At 23.6% G+C, this 26,114-nt stretch overlaps 1 protein-coding gene across 1 annotated transcript in view; it reads right to left on the minus strand.

Annotated features, from left to right (window-relative positions):
- LOC114119639 (mediator of RNA polymerase II transcription subunit 15) overlaps positions 1–26,114 on the minus strand; it is a 204,547-nt gene that overhangs the window by 178,158 nt on the left and 275 nt on the right. The window lies entirely within an intron of this gene.

The following is a 26,114-nucleotide window of genomic DNA, read 5'->3' on the forward strand; positions in this document are numbered from 1 at the left end:
AAACAACATTAATCCATCCTGAATCCTTAAATTTTAAAGGATCAAAGAATAATTCCAAAATATTGACATATGTCAATTACGTGTATCAATCGATTAGGTATTTACAAAAAAAAAAAAAAAATATTAAGAAGAATTTTTATTTTACATTATTTGTATTTACCGAAGTTTTGGGAGTTATTTTTTTAAAATACATGCATGTACAATTTTGTTGTTTATTTACAACTAACAAAAAAATAAAAAAATAAAATCCTATCGGAAATTTAAATAAAGTATTAGGATCAACATAAAATAATATGAAAACCTATGTACATTTATAGTACCCCTATTAAAAATGTAAGTAATAGCTTTAAATGATTTATACTTTTTAAGTTTTTTATGAATTTAATTTGTAAAAATACCTATTACAGTTTTATTTTATACAACTTAACTATAATATAAATATCAGAGATTATATAAATGTTTTTTTTACGGATATAAGTCATATATATATAAATCAATCTCGATTTGAATGTTATAAATTATAATGTTGTATTTACAGTATTTTTTAATACAAATTATTTATTATATAGCTTACAGTCGACATTTTTTTCATATTCATATTAAAGTATATTGCAAAAAAAAAGTCAAATATTACTCATTTAATATAATGATATTAATGTTTTTATATTATATTAGGTATTTATTAAATGTATAATATTATTTTTAATGAAAGTGTAATTGAATACTTTTCTTACTCAAATAATAGTTCTTAAGTATAATTTTATGCCATCAAATCAAATATTTTGTGAGTCACAATAGTAGCTTATCATTCATTAATATTACGACAACCGTAATTTTATTATTTAGAGAATTATTAAGTTGTTTGTGCAAAATGTTAGAAAAAAGAAACACTGATTATAATATATTAAGTGGTAAACAATTTTATGTGGGTAATTTTTCTAACACCAGTGAAGTCACTAGTCAAAGCTTGATAGGAGTTTATATTTTATGTTATAATATATACTTACCTCCCTTGTCAAGTTTTATAAAACAAATTGATAAATAATTTGAAATTCGAAAATGTAGGAATCTCGTTTAAATGAAAAAGGTAGGCGTATTAAATTTGAATTTAATGGTATATCATTGTATACGAAAAACGATTTTGAGAAATCACTATAAATATATTTCATACTTAATAAGCTCATTTAGGGCTAATTCCGCCTATCTTCTAGTGCTGTTTTAATACTTATCATTGCATTCAATTTACACATCTACATTATAGTGACCTACTGCCCGATGTTCATTCAATATCTATTGTACAGCTGAAACACAATCACTGTAAAATCAATGCATTAATTGCTCCGTTCAGAATATAAAATATGCCTGTGCCAGTGGATTTGGATATGTAAAGTTCACCTTAAAATTCACAAAAATGTTGCGACGAACTGGAAAATTACTAAAAAAATTTACCATTTACGATCGTTTAGTGTGCCAGTCAAACATTTAAAAGTTTGGATTTATTGCACAAGAATAAGTAAACAATAGGTAATAATATTATATTATACAGTATTTATTAACTATACTAATGATAATCAGGTTTAAACACACAACTAATGTAATATATGAAGTTAATTTATATTTCACGAATAGTTATTAAATCCAAGAATTCATTTAATATTTACACGAAAATAGCTGTTTTCAAATGCAGTATACTTACTGACATACCCTAAACAATTATTAATATTTTACATTGTAATATCTCAACTAGGTACTCTGAAATCATAGATGTATGCATTGTGCAAACAAAAACACAAGTATTATTTTGTATTCAATGAACTTATACAGTTTTAAGTCAATAATAATAAAATTGTAATTAAAAAAAAAAAATAATAATAATAAAAATGTATAGGTATACGATACTGTATTTATGTCGAGTAAAATGTATAAAACAACAAAAATACTCCTAGATCTTTTATTTTAATCAAAACTGAAGTGTATATTATGATATTGTGATAGATTTTACAGTAAATTTTAAAAATTTACTGATGGTTGAATTTATTTCATTAATTATTACTATTTGAATATAATATATGTTTAGTGAAATATTTAATTTGAAAACTTTGAAAAATACCGACAATTTTTATTGTTTATAATATAGACAAATCTAGTAATAATTATTATGAAGTATATTTTCACATAACGTCCTATATTTGATTTATAACAAAAGCTTTTCATTATATTTACTATGATTTGAGTATAAAATATATATTATACACGGCATACGCACTTTTTAATGAAAAACCCATCATTCTATATAGATGTATACTAAGTTATATCGTTTTTGCTTGAAGTAATTTTATTCATAAAAAACACTAATCCAAATAATATTTTAAATTATTGGTTATTGTCTTTAGTTGATAATTGTAAGTGCAATTAAGTTTAGTTAAAATCCTTTAAATCATAATCAAATACTAAATAACGCAACTATTACGGAGGAACGAAGTACATGTTTGTTATTGCTGAATAATTTTTTCATTCTTTGTTTTCGAATAAAGTATACTTTCTATATTTAAATTTTATATTTTGATACTCATCAAATTATAAAAATATATAGTAATAACACCACAAGATTTCACGTTTCTTTATAAAATTTGTTTTAAACAAAAAAATCACGTATGCATCAAATTTATGACAATTTTTGACTTAAGACGAATATTATAAACTTTATTTAACAGTCGGATTGAAGTGTGTTGGACGTTGGTATTAAATTAGATCAAATCATTTTTTTTTTTTTTGTCATTAATTAATTATCGTATTATTTCAATAAAAAAGCAGCATATTAAATTAATACAATAATTGTGTGGATTATGTTAGACATTCGACGGATTACATGACATCAATAATATGACTATAATAATAATTATTTTGTTAAGTTAAAATTGAGTTTATCAACTTTGCCGTAAATTAAAATCAAATTAGTTTTAATAAACAGCATGTGCTATATTTGAACAACCACAAGAAACAAATATTAAACAATAGTAAAAAAAAATCAATATCTTTACACGACGTTTAATAACATTATATTAAACCACTGATGTGACACAGATTGATTAAAATAGTTATTTCATAATACTATAATAAATTGATGTTCCATTCCATAGCAAAATTTCATATTTGACGAGTTGGTCAGATATCCCATGCGTTTGTATAATAGGTTTGAGTTATTTAATCTGCTCTTCAATTACAATACATTCTATACGAGATTTTACAAGTAAATGAATATTTTCGAGATATTAATAATAAATTACTCAATAAACATTCTGGGTAAGAATATTATATATTATAATTCACAATATTTATTACTCAAAAAAAAAATATTATTTATATTATTGTACTAAAAATTTTAAATAACCGATTATCTAAAAATATTGTATCCTTTAAATATATTTTGATGCTTTAAACTTAAACTATAACCAAAAACCAAGTGATAATATTTAAAAACAAGTTTTTGTTAATTTTTAAATTTCACATTAGACTTTAAGTAAAAACATGACCACTGGAATTGAGTGCAATCAAATACAGTCAATTAAACATTCAACGATGTGTATTCTACACAACAAAGTTTTTAAATTATTCGCGGAAAGACATTTCCAACATTAATAAAAAATTGAAAAAAGTTTAAACAAAGACAAATTTGTGTAGGTATAGGTACTTGTAATAAAATATTTTTTGATTAAACTTTTGAATTTTCTTCTAAATACTTTTATCACTTTTTATGTTTTCACAATACATGTTTAAAAGTCAGGCACTTATTTATACTGGAGCGTGTATTTCACAAAACTATGTGATACAATGATACATAATGAATTATCATCGTTCAAAAATAAAGATCTACTGAAATACTATTAAACTCGCCTAAAATCAAAGTTGTAAAAGTTATCTATTATAAATTATCAGCTGTTAATAAAATCCACAATGGAAGAATTTAATCTCCATTAATTAATTTACACTAACATGATGTTTTATTTTATTTTTGTTTTTATTACAAGCTATTCACTATTATAAGTTATAACTGCCATAAGTACAAATGACCTATGTTATTATATCATCTAACTAAATAATATAATATTATAACTAAATTATGTATATTATTTAAATATTATATGTATAGGTTATAATATGTTTTATTTTAATGTTTTATATTTGAATCGTTTAATTTATGGAAGAAATTAATAAAACTTTTAGGTAGTTTATTAAACGATTTTTTTGAAAAAAACAAAATAATAGATCCATCGTTTGAATAAAAAAAAATAATCTCTACACAATAATCCTTAGTTATAATATAAATACTTGAAAGTTTAGTCTATTTTTTAAAGTTTTTACGGTGTTTGTTGTTAGTATATCATGTTTACTAATGAACAGAGTAACTTAAACGAGAAGAGTTTTCCAAAAATGTAATTGTTTTTACTTAACCTTGTTTGTGAATAAGCTACTCATGAACAAATTTTATACTTTTAAAATAAAAAAAAAAATAAGTAATACTTATTTATAATTTATAGGTTCATAATGATATGAAAATCGGGCAATTTTGAATTACACACTGAAATATATAGAACACCTATAAGATTAAAAATAAACGATTAGTGGTTTTTTACTTAATATTTTTCTGGGATAAGCGATGATATCGCATCAAGTTTAGTACTAAGATGTTGACGAGGTTTTTAAATATTATACGACTACCTATATAATTTACATATACTGATATGGTACCTAATTATTAGTTGTTTGGAAGCTTTAAGTTACTTTTGAAAATTGGATATTATGTTAATTGTTCACGAGATGGTTATTATTATTGTATGGGATTATTCAAATATGACAATTATAATTTTTCGCTTATAAATTGTTAAACAAATAATAATTTGAAAATGATATTAAAATAATAAGACTTGTTATTATTATGTAATATTTTTTGTAATTTATCAACAGTAAAGAATTGCGATACCTATTACATTAAGCATCTTTAAGACATATTTGATTTAGTCTGAAACGTGGCTTATTGCAAACACGTTTAAATCTTATTGTTATATCGAACTTTATGCGGATTTTTTAATGGACAAAAAATCCCACTGCAAATGGGTTATACAATAGTATTAATACTAATATACTAATACTAATACTAACATAGATCTATCACAAAAATCATACAACAGTACAACCAGTATTTTCTTCATCTAGTTTTATTCTACCGTGGTAAATATTAAATAATTATGCCTTTAAAATATGAAAGTAGTGACTGGAGTACAGATGTACATTAAAATAAAAGACACACCTTTTATCGCGAAAAACAATATTTTATTGAAAATGTTCATTATATAAAAAAAACTAATTTATTGATATTTGAAATTATTTTAGGCTATGTAAACCTATTTTAAATTAATAATTTAAGAAAAAAAAATATTTTGATATGTGAAATATGAAAAATATTGAACTTGGGAACAATTTAAGCACGATTAATCGACGTGTATATATTGAAAATTTGTAATTTCTATGTAAATCTAACCTTAGATTTCAGGGATTTAAAAAAATTGTTTTTTGATTACAAATAAGTCTATTTTACAATAAATTAAAATAATTTAGATACAATTTGCATTATTATTTAAAAATAAAAATTATTAAGAGTATTTTTTTTATGACAGATTTTTTATGCAAATAATATTAACGGCACTGTAATATTTGGCTCTGTCTTAAAAATTAAATAAATGGTCAAAAAATCTTAGATGAACTCAATCTGAGTCAAATCATTAGTTGGCCACTTACAACAGTGAAAATAATAAACAGATATATTATTATGTTAACACTCTGCAGTGAACATAATCAATGGTTTTGACAAGGCCGATGATAATATAGGGTTTTGTACACAAGTCATCGACAACTGTCAATGGTTTAACACCTTTCTACATTGCATATATGTTATAGCTTAATTGTGAAACAATATATTATTTCGATCGATGTAGAATCTGAGTGTCGGAGTCAATATTTGCAATATCGAACGTCGACAACTAAATTCAGCATAATATTATTATATATTTAAATAACACACGAGTTTGAATTCAATATTTTGAATACCAATTAAATATCATTGATGAAACACTTAAACTAATATAGTATAATATACAATGGTCACTGAGATGAGACGATCACTTAAAATATATTTACATCATAAAACTATGATTTCACATTAAAAATAAAATAAATAAAGATAAAGCAAAAGATTTTTTACATTTTGAGAACGGAAACCTTTATTTTTAATCTAGTGTATTAACTAAAAGATCATTTTATTGTTCAACATTTAGATGTATGAAAATTGAATACTTTAAATTAATTATAATTTATTTATAAACATTTAAAATGTTGATAAGTGGAGTGGAATGGCCCAACTATTATGATGCAATACTCCGTTGGTTTGAACTTTTAATATGTATAAATAATTTAATAACAGTTACCTAATCGTTTGATTAGTTAAATTTCAGTTTCATAACACAACACCCCATAAATAAATGTATTGAAATTAAAAATAAGTATAAAAAAAAAATCAAGAACTGTGTAAAAATATAAAATTAAAAATATTAAAAATAACACTTTAAAAACAAGTCACGAATCCACAAGATAATTAATGCAATGAGTCTTAAGTACAAAATATATTACTTTTATTTTCATAGAAATACCTTAGTTTCAATAATCCCAAACATTGATTATGTTTTTATGTTTTATTTAAATCAAAAATATTCTGTAATACTAGATATCCCTTAATGTTTTTATTTTAATAAAGGTTAGATATGAAATTTAAAATAAAAATATCGACATTTCTCGGTAAAAAAAAAAAAAAACCCGAAAAAACATCACATATACTGGTCGCATTTATAGGAAACTGTTATGTATTTATTGATAAATGGATAAAAAAATATTGATAAAAATATTATTTCTATATTCACTTGATTCTATTTCGTTCAAATGTTGTAACGTTTTAAAATCCCGACCGTATAACAAGTAGGTACATATAAATATTATGTTAGATATGTTATTATACATAGAAATAAAAAAGCTACTTGAATTTTGTTTCAAATAAAATGAAATTGTTAAACCTAGTTAAACCAACTGTTCAATTTTTTATAAAATACTTTAGAAGAAAAAAGCAACTGTTTAATTTTTTATAACTACGTGACACAAAAATATTGTTTCATTTAATTTGTGTTTTTAAAGTATTTTTTGCTGTTTTTAACCGACTAGAATGAGAGTATCTCCAAATGTGAATTGTGAATATTGTGTCATACATTTATACTATGAAACATTTTTATAAAGAAAACTTGGTGAAAACTTAAGATATAAAAATAAATTATTACAGTACCTACTTCCACAAAAAACTAAACTAATTCACTTGCTTATTAAAATATTGTCCATTGTTGAATAAATCAGTTATAGTATTTAATATGGACTATAAAAAGAAAAAAATACTTAAATAAAAACAGCAAAATATATTATATTATTTATTTATTTATTCATATGGCAAATATTATATTAAAATAAATTATGACGAAATTTATTTTTACCAGTAATTACGAAACATATTTGCCATAAGGCGTTTTATAGATCTACATGATTATATAAATAAAATGGAATCTAAAAATTAACTTACTGGTAATAAAAAATTAATAGCTATAAATAGTAGTATCCTTTTGACATCCAATACTACATATATGCGATTACAGAAGTCGTTACAAAAATAGTTTTTAGTAAATAACAATAATATTATACAATTACACTATAACTTATGTCTATAATTAACTTAATAAATCTTTGAAAGTAGGATCTGCATTGGAACGAGATGAACGAGAAAGAACTAGCAGATTAGAGATAATTAAATATTTAAATATTTATATATTATATTATAATATTTTTGTTATACAATTTATTTTGTTTCAATCAATATAAATTTCTTCTTTCTTATATTTATTTTAAAATAGAAACAAATATGTTTTGAAAATTATATATGTTTAATAATTATTTATTTAGTTTTTTTTTTTCTAGTCAAGTGTCTTATAAAAAGGAACTGTTGGAATCCAAAATAATTACTAACATGAAAACTATTTGGCATTTTTAATTTTTTTTATACATATTAATAATATGTTTTAATATATTTAAATATAAGTATTTCAAAAAAGTTATATTTTTTAACTTTATTTTTTTTTTTAATACACATTACATTTATAAATTAGTGTATAACAAATTTTAATTTGATTTTGCATTCGTAATTTTATTGTAAATTCAAACATATATACTACTTTTATTTTAAGCGTTTATAATAGTACACATTAATTAGTAGGTAATAATAACACGAAAACTTAATAGTAAATAACCATTAACTGCAATGAATAATTTATAAAATAACGATTATAATAATAAAAAAATACTTCTAAGTAACTGTAATAACAAATAAATATTATTTAAAATAGGAGATGTTAACTTTTTGAAATCAAACCAGAAGGGTGAAACAGACCAAAAACGCCAGTGTTTATAAACAAAATAAACGTCAACATAATATGTATTAATTATTTAACATGGAAAATGTATAGGTAACTTAATTAAGAATCATGAACAATGACTATGGTACTATGAATTAAACAAGATTTATTTTATTATACTTGTATGAAGTATGTATACGTCATCTACATTCAATATTTTACACAATTCTAACAAAATACAGACTGCCAAACGAAATAAAAAATTACTGTCAAAAACTATGAATACTTAAAAATACTCATAAAAAAAAAAAAAATAAAATTATAGCTGACTGGACAAAAATAATGTCAGCCCAATATTATAAGGTATAAACTATGCACAAAAAATGAATTTAGTACTTATAGCAATAAAAATACATAATAATAATGTTTCTTTAAAATTATATTATATAACTTCGTAGCATAGTATTTGCATTACGCATTTATCATCGAATTCAAATCTAACTCACACATTACAGTGACCTACATAATGACGAAGTACTTTTGAAATATTGTAAACAGACGAGCGAGCGAATCCTCCTTTTTTTTAAATTTTATCATACTATTGTTTTTTGTATAACTATATTGTTATTTGTATTTCCTCAACAGAAGAGAACCTTTAATCTTAATTCATACAGTTTACTTGTAATTAATAAAAGACCATAGAAATTTTAAATTCATTAAATTATATTTAATATTAAAAATTATAATGTTTAAAATGAATAAATTATGCAATACCATGTTAACAACGGAAACCTGTTTATTTTCGTCGTTCATCATAAATTAGAATTTCTGTAATTCATATTTTTTATATTAAATAAAAACAATAAGATAATGTAAATGCTCCTTGCATATATAAATAATCTCAAGTCGACTTTGTGTTACTAAAGGCATATTATATAATATTACTGAACTCTAACAATGTTATGTGCTGTTTGTATGCGCGAAAAGGTCATTCTTTCGATGCGCTAATAAATTTGGGATGTTTTACCCTTATAATATCGCTTTGAAACACATTTCCGTGAATTATTTAATGGAAAATATTTTTTTAGTCCTTTACTTTGAAAAACGAGCTACTTGTCGTCTCGTTTCATAGTCCCTCGGGTTTGCTTTGATTTTCTTTGTTTAAATATATGAAACCGGAAAATCACAAAACGTGAACCAAAACAACATTCTTCATCGTACTAAGAACTTTTTCGACTGATTTGTAAAATTAAAATGAAAATAATTGAGAATATAAGTAGTATTTCTTAGTACTAATTGTAATAAAGTTTAGAGCCAACATTATGAAAACAACAGTTATGAAGATTTGTGTTACTATCATGGAGTCGGAACTTTGTATAATGTCATTGATATTTTGGATTTATAGTGTACAAAGTATATTCAATTTCTGAGACTATAATATTTTATATTGGTTAAAAACACTTAAATTACAAAGATCTTTATATAATAAACATACACAAAGTGATTCACCTGTCGTGTTTACCCTCATTTTTCTTTTGTTAATGGATTCGTTCAAAATATGATTGTTGGAATTTTTTAATAATAGACCATATTTTCAAAAACTTTTTAATGACATTCAAAGAGTTTCCTGCAAAATAAACTTATTTCTCAAAAATTAGAATTACTTTATTTTACAACAAATTGTTAAGCAGAAGATTTTTCTTTTTTTAATTGTGATGTGTTTATAATTTAAATTTAAATTGAAACAAGTAGTTTTTAAATAATTATTTAACAACTTTATGTACTAAGGATAATAAAAAAGTATAAAAATATAAGAATTTAAAATTATAATAATTAATAATAATACTATTCTAATGTAGAACTCAAAAAAGTTACATTGTTAAGTGTTTTTTTGAGCATAAATCACTTATTTTCTTATTTTTGCTTATTATTATAATTCAGCAATTATTGAATCAAATTTTGAATTTATCAAATATTTTTTTTTTTTTTTTGAAAAATCTCTTGTTTTAAAAACATATGTTGAAATTGGATAAATCGTATAATTCAATTTGGAAATAAAAAATAAATACTCAGTGTATTCGTGCTAAGAGGTACTGCCTAATATTTCAGTTAGATGACTCTGTGTCGGAATAGAGATTTCGGAAAATACAATAAAATAATTTTTTTTTTAATTTTTTTTCTTAAATGTTTGGATTGACACCCCTGTGAAGTAATTTCATGGCTGGTCAAATATTCAGATATGATTCCGTTGGATTTCTTTTTTATTAGGACATTTAAAAATTGTTGTATAATATACAGATACACCTCTTAATGTACACAATTTAAAAGTAAAACAAAATACAAGTGTATATAATAATTTTAAAGAAAACCAAATAAGCGCTTCTACATCTTCACAATTTTCAAAACGTTTAGAATTGTGTTTAGAACATTAAGGTGGAAGCTTTAAAAATTTTATTTGGTAATTAATACTACTAATTGCAAAAAAATAAATCTTAGTTTCAAATTCGAAGTGTGTAAATTTCAATTATTTTCATATATTTAACTATCTTATTTAAAAAAGTATATGAATATTAAAAATGAAAGTAAATTATAAAAACCAATAATTGTTCAAACAGTTATTTAATAATGTCAAAGATTTTATTTTGATTTTCGAGTACAATATAAACATGGTTAAAATATCGTAAAAAGCAGATAATTCGTAAATATTAAATTCAATTAGCCAATAATTTACCTAAAGAATAATACTATGCAATTAAAAAAAAAAAGGAATTTGATTAAATAAAAACCAAAGAACCAGATAATACGATGCATTCATTAAAATAAAGTGAATTTGTAGTTCTTTAGATCATCGTTTCCTAAACTTTTTTTCTTCCGGACCCTTTACAGATATTAAAAATAATTGCGGACCCCCTTAATAAAAATAAATTTTTGTTTTTATCCCTTCTCCGTTATAACAATGAAGGTTCATCGAAGGACGCCTTCATCGAATGGGGTTACTGGAGCGAGTGCTATTCATACATAACCCTTAACTTGAAGTTATCAACGCAAAATACAACACTCGGTAACTGCAAGAACGTTGCAAGTAGTATGTGTTAGTACAATAATAACATGACCACAAAAATCAATTTCGTGTCACATGACGTTACGATGAGGTTCACGAGACACTCGATGAAAGTTTTCGTTTGGAAGGTTTTACGGTTTTTCGATTTTTTTTTTTTTTTTTATATATTTTATCTTACGATATTGGCCGGTGGAGCGAAAAATAAAAATAAATGTATACATATTACATACATATATATAATATACTTGTACAAGACTCGCCTGTGCGTGTAATGTAATATGTATATATATATATATACACAGATCAACAACAGTTTTACATGTAATGCCGTCCCTCGTATATGGTGTTAGGATAAACAACGAGTGCGCTGCGATTTACGGCTATAAATTCTCCGAGCCTGAAAGGCCGCCGCCCGAGGAACGATGCTGTCGTATATGCGAATTCCAATAATTTTCGGGTGAAAAAAAAGAATAGAAAAAAAAAACGAAATGGAGTTGGTTGTATACAAAACCTTTATAGAAAATATCGATTCAAGATTTTCTGGTTGTCGGCGTGAAACTAAAATTTTGACGGTGTATGTGATATAATGTGTACATCAATAGTTTGGAATTTTCAAAATTTCGTTTATGTGAAATATTCACCGTCGGTTAACCCCTTTACTGAATTATTGGTGTAATTATAAATTGACTTTGTTTCAAAATATAAAAAAAATATATTCATTATACTGTATTTTGGTACGCAAAATGATCGGATTTCAATTTGGTTCTATCTTATAACGCACACGACCGACCGAAGATATAATACCTGAAGAAATTAAGATTATCTTTAGATCGTTGTTTCAGTTGTAGCACTTTATTTTATTGTTTTCGTCAGTATCACATCAAACCTATTATTTTGAACTTTGTATGGTATCGATGTAAAAATAAATCGTATGAATATGATTTATTCGATAATATCAACGAGCTTAACGAACACTGTATTATGTCATAATATACCATAAAACGTATTTATTATGTATTTTAAAATTTAATAGATTTTAAATAATAATTATTATTTTTTTTTTTTTTTAAAGGAAAAATAAAAATATAACTGCATTGAATTGATTATAAAGCAAAAATGTACAAATAAAAAAACACATATTTTTAATATAGATGTGTTTTGAATTGAATACGACTTTTTTCCGTAATCGTGATAGATATTTCTTAATATTATTCCGATGTTGTCCCTAGCAACTGATTATATGACAGAATTTTTAAGAGTAATAGGTAAAAATAACCGAAAAAGAAATACCCATAGAAAAAATATCCCATGGAATTGGTTAGTTAATAAATATATACTACACTATAGTTAAGTCTTATGATCGGGTAGTTGATATTTATTTAATAATGATTAAAAAAACCAGCCATAAGTACATTATATTAATTATTATTAGTTATAGTTAAACAAATATTAGTACTTAATATTATATAAATAATACACAACCATTAAAAATAATAACAAAACTCAGTCGTTACAAACAGTATTAGGACAACCACCCAAAAAAAAAATTAAAATTAAAACTTATAAAAATATTCAAAATAAACTAAAACTATTAACTACAGAATGTCATAATGGCCATAGAACCACAAATCACTTTTTACACGCAATAAGTAATGTGATAAGACATTTAAATTAGTCATAATACACTATTATGGTCACTATATTAAATTTACTGAATTATTTTATAAGAGTGGCCAAATTATTATTATATTACTATGAGAATTAAAATTATCTTATAATATAACACTGTATTTATATTTTTTACATTGACTCAATAAAATATCTATCAAATATGAATGTATTATTTTTTTTTAATGTATGTACCTATACATAATATGTATATAATTATTATTATATACATAATGTGGTACTATACCACGAGGTTTTTCTTTCGGTTATTATTTCCTAGGGTATTTTTTTCATGGATATTTCTTCCTCGGGTAATTTTTCTTAAATTCGAATTTAAGTTATCAATTTAGCGTTACAGTTCCTGGATTACCTTTAGCAACTTCGTTACTACATTTTTGTTTGAATCGTAATATTTTCAAAACTTGTAGTCTATGATTTCAATATTGTTTTTGTACAGCAAAAAAAAAAAAAAATAATAACTAAGTAGCTCTATACGGTAAAGTAAGTAAATTAATACATAGTCTAATTAAATTGTTAAATTGACCCAAAAAATCTAGTAAAAATTATGTTTATTATGAATTAAAACTAAATTATATCAAAGTATTATATTTAAAAAAAAAATTAATTTCACTGTATAAATACAGACACAATGCGATATTTAACTTCCCTCATGAATACACCGTATTAAGCCCAAAGAAAATATTAATATACATAATATATTTCTAAATTGAATAAACATTTTGGTGTAAAATATTCAATTAGTGTAGCAATTATCTTATACAGAATTCTTAATAATAATATATTTAATTTTTTTATTATTATTAAGTAATTTAAACTATAATTAAAATACATAAAGTAAAATTATATTGTATCTAATTGTATTCTCTTTAACATTAAAACAATGCAATCTTGTGTTACTATGAATCGTAGAGTTTCAAATATTAAAAACCAGAGATATTTATAAGTTGTAAATAAATATACCCATCGATATTACGTCATATCTGTGGCATAAGCCATCGATAAAAAAAAAGAAAAGAAAATCAGGGATACACACTTACACGTTCTTTTTTTTACTAATTATTATGATTGTCGTATATTTTTTATCTTTATATAATTTTTTATTTATTTTGACGTATTATCGCCGCTGTATTATCAACATTCTTGCTAACTCTAGTTAGTAGTATCAACACATATGTACGCAATTCACCACCACCTTCTTTGCCGTCAGCGACTTTACATCGCTATCGTGTGTTGCGCCACAAATCGTCATTGATTATCATAGTCTTTAACTAAATGTTTAAGAATTTGTCTCATCTGCAGCTCTGATCTATCAAATGATTCACTTCTTAATCTATTTTACGAGTTTCTAAATTGATATGAAAGATCAGACATTAAATTATTTGTTTAATAAAATTAGTTATAATTAATACGTTTAATAGGTACATCTAGCCTTAGTGTATTAAAAATTATTGTCTACGCATTTATAAGCACACCTTTTACGAAGTATATGATGATCATTTGTTTGCATGATAAATCTAAATAAAACAGTCTACTATAATCGTTAATCAATGTTATATTTTTTCTCTAATCATTTCGCTTCATCATTCTATAGCTTTCTTACTTTCTGCAGTGATGTGCAAATTCCTGTTAATTTAGTTTTAGGAGGTTTTAGTTTCTTAAAGGAGTTTTTTGAAATATTTTCAAGATCAAGAATTTATCAAAAATATTATAATATTTCTCATGCATTTTAACTTTCAATTTCTCGAGGAATATTCCTTTTGGTATAACACTATATTCTTGCTTTAACTCACTGCTGATGATAATCTTCCTTGTTAATTCTTGATAGTACTTACGCATAATTAAGGTAAAGAATAACTATAAGTATTAAATATGCAAGCATATAGTCATTTTGAATAAAATAAATTTGAAAAATATTCAAATTCATATAATTTACAAATAGTATTTATACATATTATATTGTTATCAGATCACCAATAACATTATTTTCCAGATTAATCCGACTTTTATTATATATAATAAACTTTGTTGTATATATTATATTATATATAATATATATACTAGCTGTACTTTAACAGTAAATGGTTAATTATATTTCAATTAAAAAATTATAAGTCATCATATTTTTTTGTATATAGTGATACTTTATCTTACAAACTCAACTTATTTAAATTTGCATTGATTTTATAAAATAAATCATGTTATGCATTTTATTCATGTTATACATTTAAAAATATACTAATCCTATAAAAAATCCGATTAAAAAATAATAATTATAGAGTACATACAAAAAAATTAAATACAGGAAAAATATTTAAAATATTAATCATTATAATATAAAAGAAAAAAAAATCTTCGAAAATATAAATGCACTGAATACAATTTATCAGTAGTTAAACACAAACATGTAATAATATAATAATAGTTCTATTCAATAATCATAAAATAATCTTTTTACCAAACCTTTTTATTTATTTTTTTTAAGTATGACTAATTCAAAGTGTTAACACTGTTATTGTTCAATATAAACAAAATGTTACATAGTTTTATACTTTTATTTTTCCGGATACATTTTTTTTTGTTTTGTTTTACAACATTTTCTATTCAATATTGCATACAAACATTATTCAATGGCACCTTAATTAACTTTTTTTTTTAAAAGATATTAAAGAATAATAAATTATATTAATTTCTTGGAAATGGTATTTATCTATATTAATTACATTAATTTGCTGTTTGTATAGAAAATAAATATAATAGCAGGCTTTGTCTTATTTACATTTAAAAATATAAATTATTTTATTTTAAACAGCAACAATTACAATTTTTACAAAATATTTATATTATCATGAATTAATATAGATTTCATAAATTCTCATTTGACTTAAAAAATAATAATAATAATAATTGAAGACATTTGTTTAAATAAAAAGTATTATATTCTGCAAAAATAGTTATTGTGCGAAATCTACTTTATTTTTAATAAAACTTTTACGCGTACGATTTTTTTTTCTAAATTAGTTCATGTAATAAATAATTATGAGTACTTTAAAAGTTTTAATGAATTAAATATGTCTACACGTATATCTATGTATAATATGTATATATTAGAGTATTTAATTATCAGCTTTAGACAACAATAAAATAATAATAATATTAATTTATTTTTATGTTTATTATATTTTATTTAAATCCTTATTCAAAGTCGGTTAAAAAATATTTTCTAATTAAAGCGAAGTTGTTTAATATTATACTACAAATAAAACTAACACAACAGCTGTGCGTTTTGAATGACACGCTAAAATCGAAATAATAATGAAAAACAACCCTCCTATTAAAATTTAAAACGGATATAATTTGTATGTACGTTGCGTCACCATCAGGTAACTATGCAAAATTAAATTGTTGGCTTCAAAAATATAAGCCAAAAGAAAAACCGCTCTCTAAAAGATCTAATAACAGCAGCTAGTACGAGTGGGTATGTTCATGCAAATTTACGTATCCTTTATTAATGTACGCGAACCAGAACATTTATTTTATCGTCGACGTCGCCGTTTGAAAATATGACAAAGAAAAACAAATTAATATAATATCGTATACATCTACGCGTGTATGTAAAACGTACTTTTTCGCATAGCGTTATTAATTTATATAATACGTATAATATAGTATTATACAGAGTTTTGAGATTTCTCCGAGTTTATTATTCTTCATTTTAATTGATCTAATCACAATATAAAAACATGGTATCGCTCCAACGATAGCGATCGTTCAGTTTTTTTTTTTTTAAAGTATTTGTCTACGGATTACATTTGAATTGCCATATTACTAAAAGCAAATTATTATTAATAAATTATATGCATGTTAATAATAATAATTCCGACTTCTACGGTGAAAAACCACCTAATATTATAGTACTATGATAACAAGAATAAAACAGATATTTTAAAACATTTAATAGTCTATACGAATTGGTTTGAAAAAAAAAAAATGATTTATTCTAAAATTGTGATACGCTGTATGTATAATGTTATTCGGAATATTACGATGTGGATTTTGCATTAACACTTGGACATATTTTGAAATTTCGTCCATTTTTTATTGGCGTGTATTAAATTTGAATTTTTATAAATTTTTTATTATTTGGAATATATAAGTATTTAAATAAAATAATAAAAAATACCTTTCACCTTTGAGTTAAGCTTGTAGTGGTGTGGGGAGAAAACAGTACACATATGTGATTTAATTAATAACTTAATTTAACAAATAATAACATATATTATAAAATTAAAATAGAGATAATAATTGAATAAATTTTTCTTACAACAAACACTGCCGCCTAGTTCACTAAATAAAACATTATTAATACATTTATTTATGATAATTTTCTCATTAAAAATACATCTTTTTCACATCAATTAGCAAAGCGTTAAACAGCATGCTTCTTTATTATTTATTATTTAAAAATTTGAGTCAAATATAATATGTGTATTGAATTCATTTAATATTGAAGTTTAGTTTCAAACATCATCATATCACATAGAGTCGATTTTTTTTAACATAATATTTTTTACATAGAGTTGGGGCCTAAACTTTTCTCTCCTATACTGTAATGATAACCGCCAAAGACACGCCGCGTTCCACATTTAACTGATTTTAGCGGCGTCTAAAACTTCCTTCTCCTAATTACAGGATTTTGTGTTACACTCGAGACAAATTTCGAATCGCCTCGCAAGTGTAGAGTATCAAGTGACCCTGGACAGTGATTGCAATGAGGCGATGCTGTTAATATATCATATCCCGCAATACTATCGAGCGTGGCAACGATGAATTACAATTTATATTATACACACGTCATCATCAGTGTTGATTTTCCTGACTTTGATCAACACTGTACATTAATAAATTACTTCCAACCCACGGCTTGTTATCGTCTCGCTTACTCTTGCGCACATACATTAGTTTTGAATTCGGAAATAGTATTGGTACGTAAAATCAACATGATATATTATGATTGAATCATTTTGCAATAAACAAACGCCTACTACCGTGTAACAATAAGGTTAATTTGAAAATATATAAATACCCTTGAAGCGGTAAATGAGATCTGACGTTGACCTGAGGTTTCTATAGAGTTAAAACGCAACGTTATTAGCAACTGGAGAATATGTTTGCAAAATTGTTGTCGTCGTTGATACTCGTAATATCCTATTTTATTGACATCACTGAGATAGAGCGTATCTCTGCGTATGGTGATTGATTTATAATTGAAAAGTTAGTTATCACTCATTATAGAAAGAATCATGAAAAAAACTAAATCTTTTGAAACAAAATAAAAAGTTATTACCTAATAATACGACCTTTCACTTTAATAATAAATCGAATCCAATACGGAAATTGTCGTTGGTAAACTAAATATTCAATCACTCGTACGACACATTACAATTTCGTACAATTTACATGGTTTGAAAAAAAACGTGGGTTTATAATCACAGTGTATATTATTGAAATGGGTCTAACTAGTACCTAAGGTAAGTTAGAGACTCGCGAACTTGAATTAAGGATGTTATGAAATCGTTTTAAATATTATTTTTAAGTAGCCGCATGGAAGAGTATATTAACAATTTTTTTGAAAAATATAATGTATGCATTTTGAGCAATAATCTTAAGTTCTATTTGAATTTTGACTATACCTACTAATTTTATGTCATTATAATCTTGATATGAACTATCATACAATTATTGTTAATTTATAGTAAAATTGATTACGTATCACTTAATTAAAATTAATTTGTCTTATACTAACAAAAAATACACCTATAAATAAATCTATTAACTTATTAACTCTACAAATTTATCAAGATTATTATAGTCCATGATATCTCATAATATATAAATGATAACGTCAAAAGTATTTGATTTTTTTTATGAATTCTAATACTTGTATCCTATATTGTGTAACTTAACAAAACTGTGATACATATTATATAATGTTATTTTATATTGTTAGACTCACTTGAGTCAATAAAGGTTACGGGATATTTGATACACATGAACATCTGTAGTTATACGTTGTGAACCCATCGCACACTCGACGAAAAAATAAATAAATTAATAATAATTTAAATATAATATAGTACGACTAAAAAATTTAAAGAGTCGTAACTAGAGGCTATGACCATTCGAAATATTTCCGTCCATTTTTGGTTTAAATTATTATAAAAACTCCTGTCAAAGTAAACATCAAAAAAATTAGATGTTTCAAAAAAAAATCATCTGACCATTGTTTTATTTGAACTCATTATTACCGAACTATAATGTTAGTGTATACAGTAATATATAATTTATATTACCTATATTATGAGTTAAGTTGTGTTACATTTTAAAATAAATTGGAAATAATTTATACATTATAAACACATCGACTGTCGGAGTACTCGTTTTGTTTCTCATTTGTTTAAATTATACTGTGTACTAAATGATCCTGATAGGAGCTTGTTTTCTGGGGTGTTTATTAGAAACTGATTATGAACAATTTTAGAGATGTTAATAATTGTACAAGGTTAATTTATGATATTTTATAGTTTTTAAATCAAATTATAACATCAAAACTATATTTCTGCATTATTTCTTGTGTTTTACTCAAACCTACGTCTATTATACCCTTGAAAAAAGTTTTACCCACTTGTAATGTTTGTATTTATTTTAAATTTAATTATGAATTCTCTTTTGGATTATATTATAGTTTACCGCATAATTTTTGTTCCTTTAATAATGTAATATGTGAATGAGATACTGTATTTTTGAAAAGTGACTGCTAAATCCCGGATGACCTTAATAATTGATGAAAAATGGTACCTATAATACATGATGAGATTATTAAAACATCAACTACAATTGACAATGTCTTTTTGTTATTGAACGGACGCCGTTAATTTGGTTTTTCCAAATAAAAACTGTTCAGACTAGTGATAGACACGAAAGAAAACTGTCCTGAAAATAGAAAATGTTGTATATTTATTAGTTTTACAAAAATATAACTTTATATATTGTATATCAAATATAAATTTCTCGTACGCAGTTTTTATATCAATCAACGACTTATTAAAGTTCATTAAAATAAGTGTATATTATTAGTAATATAATACTGAACTAGTGATTACATATTATTTAAAAGTAAAAAAAATAATATTGTTCATTGAAATGTATATCTTTTTTGTACGTTCATCTATAAGTCTTATTAACAATTTTTTAAATGATTTGATAGAATGCTTATAATTTTTACACTATTGTGTATTTAAAAATATACTGCAAAAATAGTACTTATTATTGATTTATTAGTCGTGAATTGTTTTAATAATTATCATATTTTTTATTACAGGGATTGATATGATATTGAATATTTATTATAAATGTCTTGATTTTCGGTAACCTACCTCTATAATTTAAACCTAAAATTCATAATTATTCAGTTTACACGGGCATTTCAAAATTTTAAATATTATTATTGAATTAGAATACTTTTTTTTATTTATTTCGTGGATTTTCTTTTAGACTTATTTTAAACATAGTTTCATTATTTAATTTTTATTTAATTATAAAATATTTTACAGGGTGAACATTTTAAATAATAATATCACTGTTGATTTTAAAATGAAAACAAACAAAGAATGATTAGAGTCACATACTTTACAACAAACAACTAACCGAACCATGCAATATGATGACAAATTATATAAAAGTTACATAAAGTAAATATTATATGATACTCCCATCACAACAGTATTATTACATTTTCAAATAGACTTTTAAAACAGTAAACTCTTTGAAGTGTAACAAATTTTATGAAGTTAAAATATGACCAGAAGTTATTAGATTCTGAGTAAAAGTAATTTTGTTTATCTTGCCTGGAGAAATATAATTTAAGTACGTTAAATGTTTCAATTGAATAGATATTTATAAGTAAAATATTAAAAATTAAGTATTATAATTTTACACTTGAGAATATTTATTTTTGGATTCAATTTAAGTAATATTTTGCGGAAAATAACATAATAATATACAATTTCTGTATAATACATTTATAATTTACCCTAACATTTCCATTCATTAAAATCAGTGTTTATAGAATCAAATTTTATTTAAAAATATAAATTAGATGTATAGGTTGTATATTTTTATTGATTTATTTTCAATTAAAAAAGTACATACCATTATACATTTATACTTAATTTAATTTTTTTAAATAAATTAAATACTACAGTTTTTATTTATTTAATTATTAATTAAATACATTCAATATCTTTTTGTTTTAGTCGTGGAGTTTATTTTTATCTTGAATTAAAAAAAAAACTTAATGATGTTTGAAAGACCTTATTTTTTAAAATATAATTATTTGATATTGTATTTATAAAAACATATTAAATTATGTCTTTTTTATTAAAATAGTTTTTTTTTATTACTATCTATATAAAATAATAAAATAAAATTACCTACAACCTACATTTGATCTACACAATGAAATTTGGAAAATATAAATAGCTAAAATATCCATTGACATCACTTTATAAATAACAAATATATATATATATAAAATTAATAAATTATCTAAAATCTTAGTTTGAGAATTGAGTTTTTTTATACATATATTTGAGTATGGATAATTATTAATTTAAAAAAAGTTACTGAATAATTTTTTTTTTCAGTCAACGGGTTTGTAGTTTATTATGGAATTGTCTGTAGAATTTAAGTGCTATATCAGTATGATCATATTAATGTTGAGGTCATTAAGAAGGTACTATAATATTATGTCTGAGAAAATTAATTATAAATAAACAATTATGTTAAATTTATTTTTATTCCTGAAATTTATTTATTTTTATATATATTTATATTTATATATATATTTTTTTTATTTTTTATTTTTGAAGGAACAATACAAATTTAAATAACCTCATCGTTTAACAAAAGTGAAATCAAATAGTTCTTTTTTAAGTAGACACGTATTTTGGATTATTATTTTATTTTTTACGTATATTTTCTCTATTGCTTACTCAGTAATGCGAAAAAAATTTACGGTTCAGAAATTAATACACAAAATGCTACGAACAGGAAAATATTACCGCATTGTATTATTGAGATCTGCAGACGACAAACAATATTACTCAGTAGTGACTTCGTAATCACTATTTTAAAATGAAAAGTGTATCTACACTAAATTTTTGAATCCAATAAGCATCCATTAAACCATGACCATAAAATATAATCATAAAATAATAATAAAAAATAATACGATTTGTAAATACGACAAACACAGGAAAGCGGACTTCGCGTATTCTGCTATTAGGCAACGGAATCATTGGTTATTCATAAGCCTTTCATTAATTTACTAGAAACCTCAAATCATCATGGTAATATGTTTAAATAATATTAATACCGTAGTGACACGTAAAAATTTTCATGAAAAAAATATTCCATGACAAAATGTCCCGTTTAAATATTAATTCAAAATATTAACCTTTATTAAAAAAGGAAATTACCCAGTGTTTATGAAAAAATTTACTATTGTGTCAATCAAAGAATAGGTATTCCACGAACGTAATATTTTCACGCGAAATAAAAAAAATATCGGCTCTTCGTTTTATACATATTAATAATATTATTTCTGTATATTTAAAGAACTAATTAACTCTAACTACTACGTAGAAAATGAAGGAGATTTACATACAGTTGTCGATTATTTTGAGGTAGGTATGTAGATAGGGATAGCAATACGTATAGGTAAAAAAGATTGCATAAATTTTCTAATTAAAACATGGAATATGTTTGATGCTGTAAAACTAGGCTCTCCCGTGACTAATAATGCAGTTAATAGAAGGTGGCGCAGAGCATTTAATTCTGCAATGACGGCTATAACTATGTAATATTGCGGAAGTATTAGAAGTAGATGCGGAAGTAGATATTGCGGATATTGCTTATTTATAAACATAAATATGTTAAAACGAGAACAAAATCTACAGAAAGCCAAATTTTAATAGAAAATTAAACAGGTAGAGGACTAAAAAAAGGGTGAATATATAAAAATTTGTCAAAGAATACGACGAAACTAATAAAAATAAATAGCACAATAAATAACTTGTTATTATAATGTAGGTATATTAAATTTGAAAAAAAATATATTTTAATATTTATTTAAACTTTTTTAAATTAATTTTGTTGTGCTCTATAAATGTTAATAATAATTGTATTGTATTAATTAATATCTATACATTATTTATAAAAAAAAAGGTTAATCTTGAATTAATATTTAAGCTGGATATTATACGAGTACACACCTCGAAATTTGATGAAGTTTCATTAACGATATCCTTAAACATTGTTGTATGCAATTAACTCTGATTACTACGGAAAATGCATTTAATTAGGTATTTCTTCCAACACAGAAAATACACAAAGTAACCGTGTAAATATTATTTTTCGTGAGACAATGAAAATTGATTTGTTAATACAGTTTTAAAGAATAGACAACATGCACACGATTAACGCTTAATGGAAAAAAACGACTAAAATATTGTGTTGAATTATTAATTGACACCCTTTAAATATGTATACACACACATATATATATATATATATATATATATATATTTCTTTGCTAAAATTCAAAAACTTTTCCCATAAAATTTATGCGCCGTTTACATTATTTATAGGTGATATGATGTGATTTAGAAAAAAAAAACGTTTTTAAAATACGATTTTTACCGCCTACTTCTGGTCGTATTTTATTTATAGGTGAGTAATGGTGCTAATTTTCCAAGTGGAGAAAAGTGTCAACTTGAGAGCAAAAAAATATGCGTCTTCTTTTCTCAAAATTTTAAGTACATCCCACTACTCACGCGTATATTGTATGTCATGTCCCAACAGTGTCGTGATGGTTACTCACAGAATTTCAGCCCATATTTCAATACTTTCATTTAATTGCATTTGTGTATGTATAGTAATATTATTATAACAAGATTTTGCTTATTATAATATTTCTTTGACTTTTCGTAAAAAATCTACATATAATTTTATAAAATGAAATTTAATACAAACGAAACACGTAGAGTCGTATGCATAAATACGCAATAATATTATGTAATTTGGGAATACAAAAAAAAAAAAAAAACTTTTCTTTTAAAAAAAGACAATAATTACATTTTAATAACTATAACTATGCAAGTAATGCATAATATGAAAAAATATTTATAATTAGTCTCCTTAATTAACCGGTATAATGGGTTGAACATTGTAACGAAAAGTTACATAATGTCAAATGTTAAACATTTTTATATATTTAGTTTGTTTCATAATAATTAGATTTAATTTTTCAACACTAGACACTAATTTAACAATTATAATATTTTTTGGGCTTAAAATTATTATACGTTATTTTGCAATCTATGAACTAGACAAAAATGATGTACTTATTTTATGAAAAAATAACAAAAACGTTTATTATTGCAACGTTCTCAAGATTGATATTTATTTTAAAACAACCACAATACTATTTTCAATATTAAATTTTTAACCATAGTCCGTTTAAACTGTGTTTGTAAAATGAGATACTAACATACATTCCATTTAGTCCAATTATCCTATCAAACTTCTGATACAGTTAAAAAAACGTCTTTCATGTAGTTAATCAAAATTTATCAATTTAATCGAAAAAACGAATATACATATTAGAATGCTTGTAATAGCTAAACAAAAGTTCTTTTAAGTGTGTTTATAAATAATTAAACATTGTTTGTTTTTAATTTCGTTAATAAGTGATGCAATAAAGTTCTAATTTAGGTTTAATAATGTAAATACTCTTATCTTTAACCAGAACTAATAGAGAGCCCTTCGAAAGAGGTTGACTTTGGCTTAATAAATTTACTAATTGCATGTACTAGCCCTGTGGTCAAAGCAATCCTATTATAATATAATATTAGTTTATTGTTACCAATGACGTATTCAAGTATATATTAAGTGAGTGTGATGAATAATTCGATTATTATAACTTTATACCAACATATTACAACTTTATTATTACATGCTATTAAAGAAAATCATAACCGGTGCTGGAGCTATCATTAATTTAAATGTAAGTGGGAGAAAATTCAAATTAAAATGTATCTGAGTAAAAGTTTTAGAGGATAAAAATTATTGAAAAAAACAGCTGAAAGTACATACTACATAGTCACGATTTTCATACGCCATAAATTAATTTTATCATAGCATTTTGGAATTTTATACTATTATACCTGTATCAAATAAAAACCAATTAATTAAATTATTTAAACAACGAAAAAATTTATTTAATATAACTTATAATGCTAAACATTTAATAAACGAACCAATAAAATACTTTGACGACGAAGTGCATAGAATACATTATTTTAACAATAATCAGCTAATATAATTAGTATTTTTTTGTTTTTTTGCATCAGAAGTGTAAAGTTTATTATAATATAACACGCAATTTTTTTTTATTTGTTTTTTTTTCTGATTGTTTTCCTGTTGTAACTTATATTAAAATAAACTTTACACTTCTGATGCATACAATAAAAATATATTAAATATATAAGCTAATTATTGTTAAAATAATGTATTCTATGCACATGGTCGCCAAAGTATTTTATTGGTTCGTTAACAACGCGAAAAGCTTAAACTATGCACCGCAACGAAACATGCACCTGAAAAATATTTTTTTGTGCTTACATAGTAGTCTGCGTTTCGGTTTTTCCTTTCTAATGGATAAACGATCACTATTAACTTCCAGTTCTTTTTGCACTTACGCTTCTTCGGTTGTTACCTTTACAGCGGCTAAACTATCACCTTTAACT

This window comes from Aphis gossypii, chromosome 1, assembly GCF_020184175.1.
Source record: "Aphis gossypii isolate Hap1 chromosome 1, ASM2018417v2, whole genome shotgun sequence".
NCBI lineage: Eukaryota > Metazoa > Arthropoda > Insecta > Hemiptera > Aphididae > Aphis > Aphis gossypii.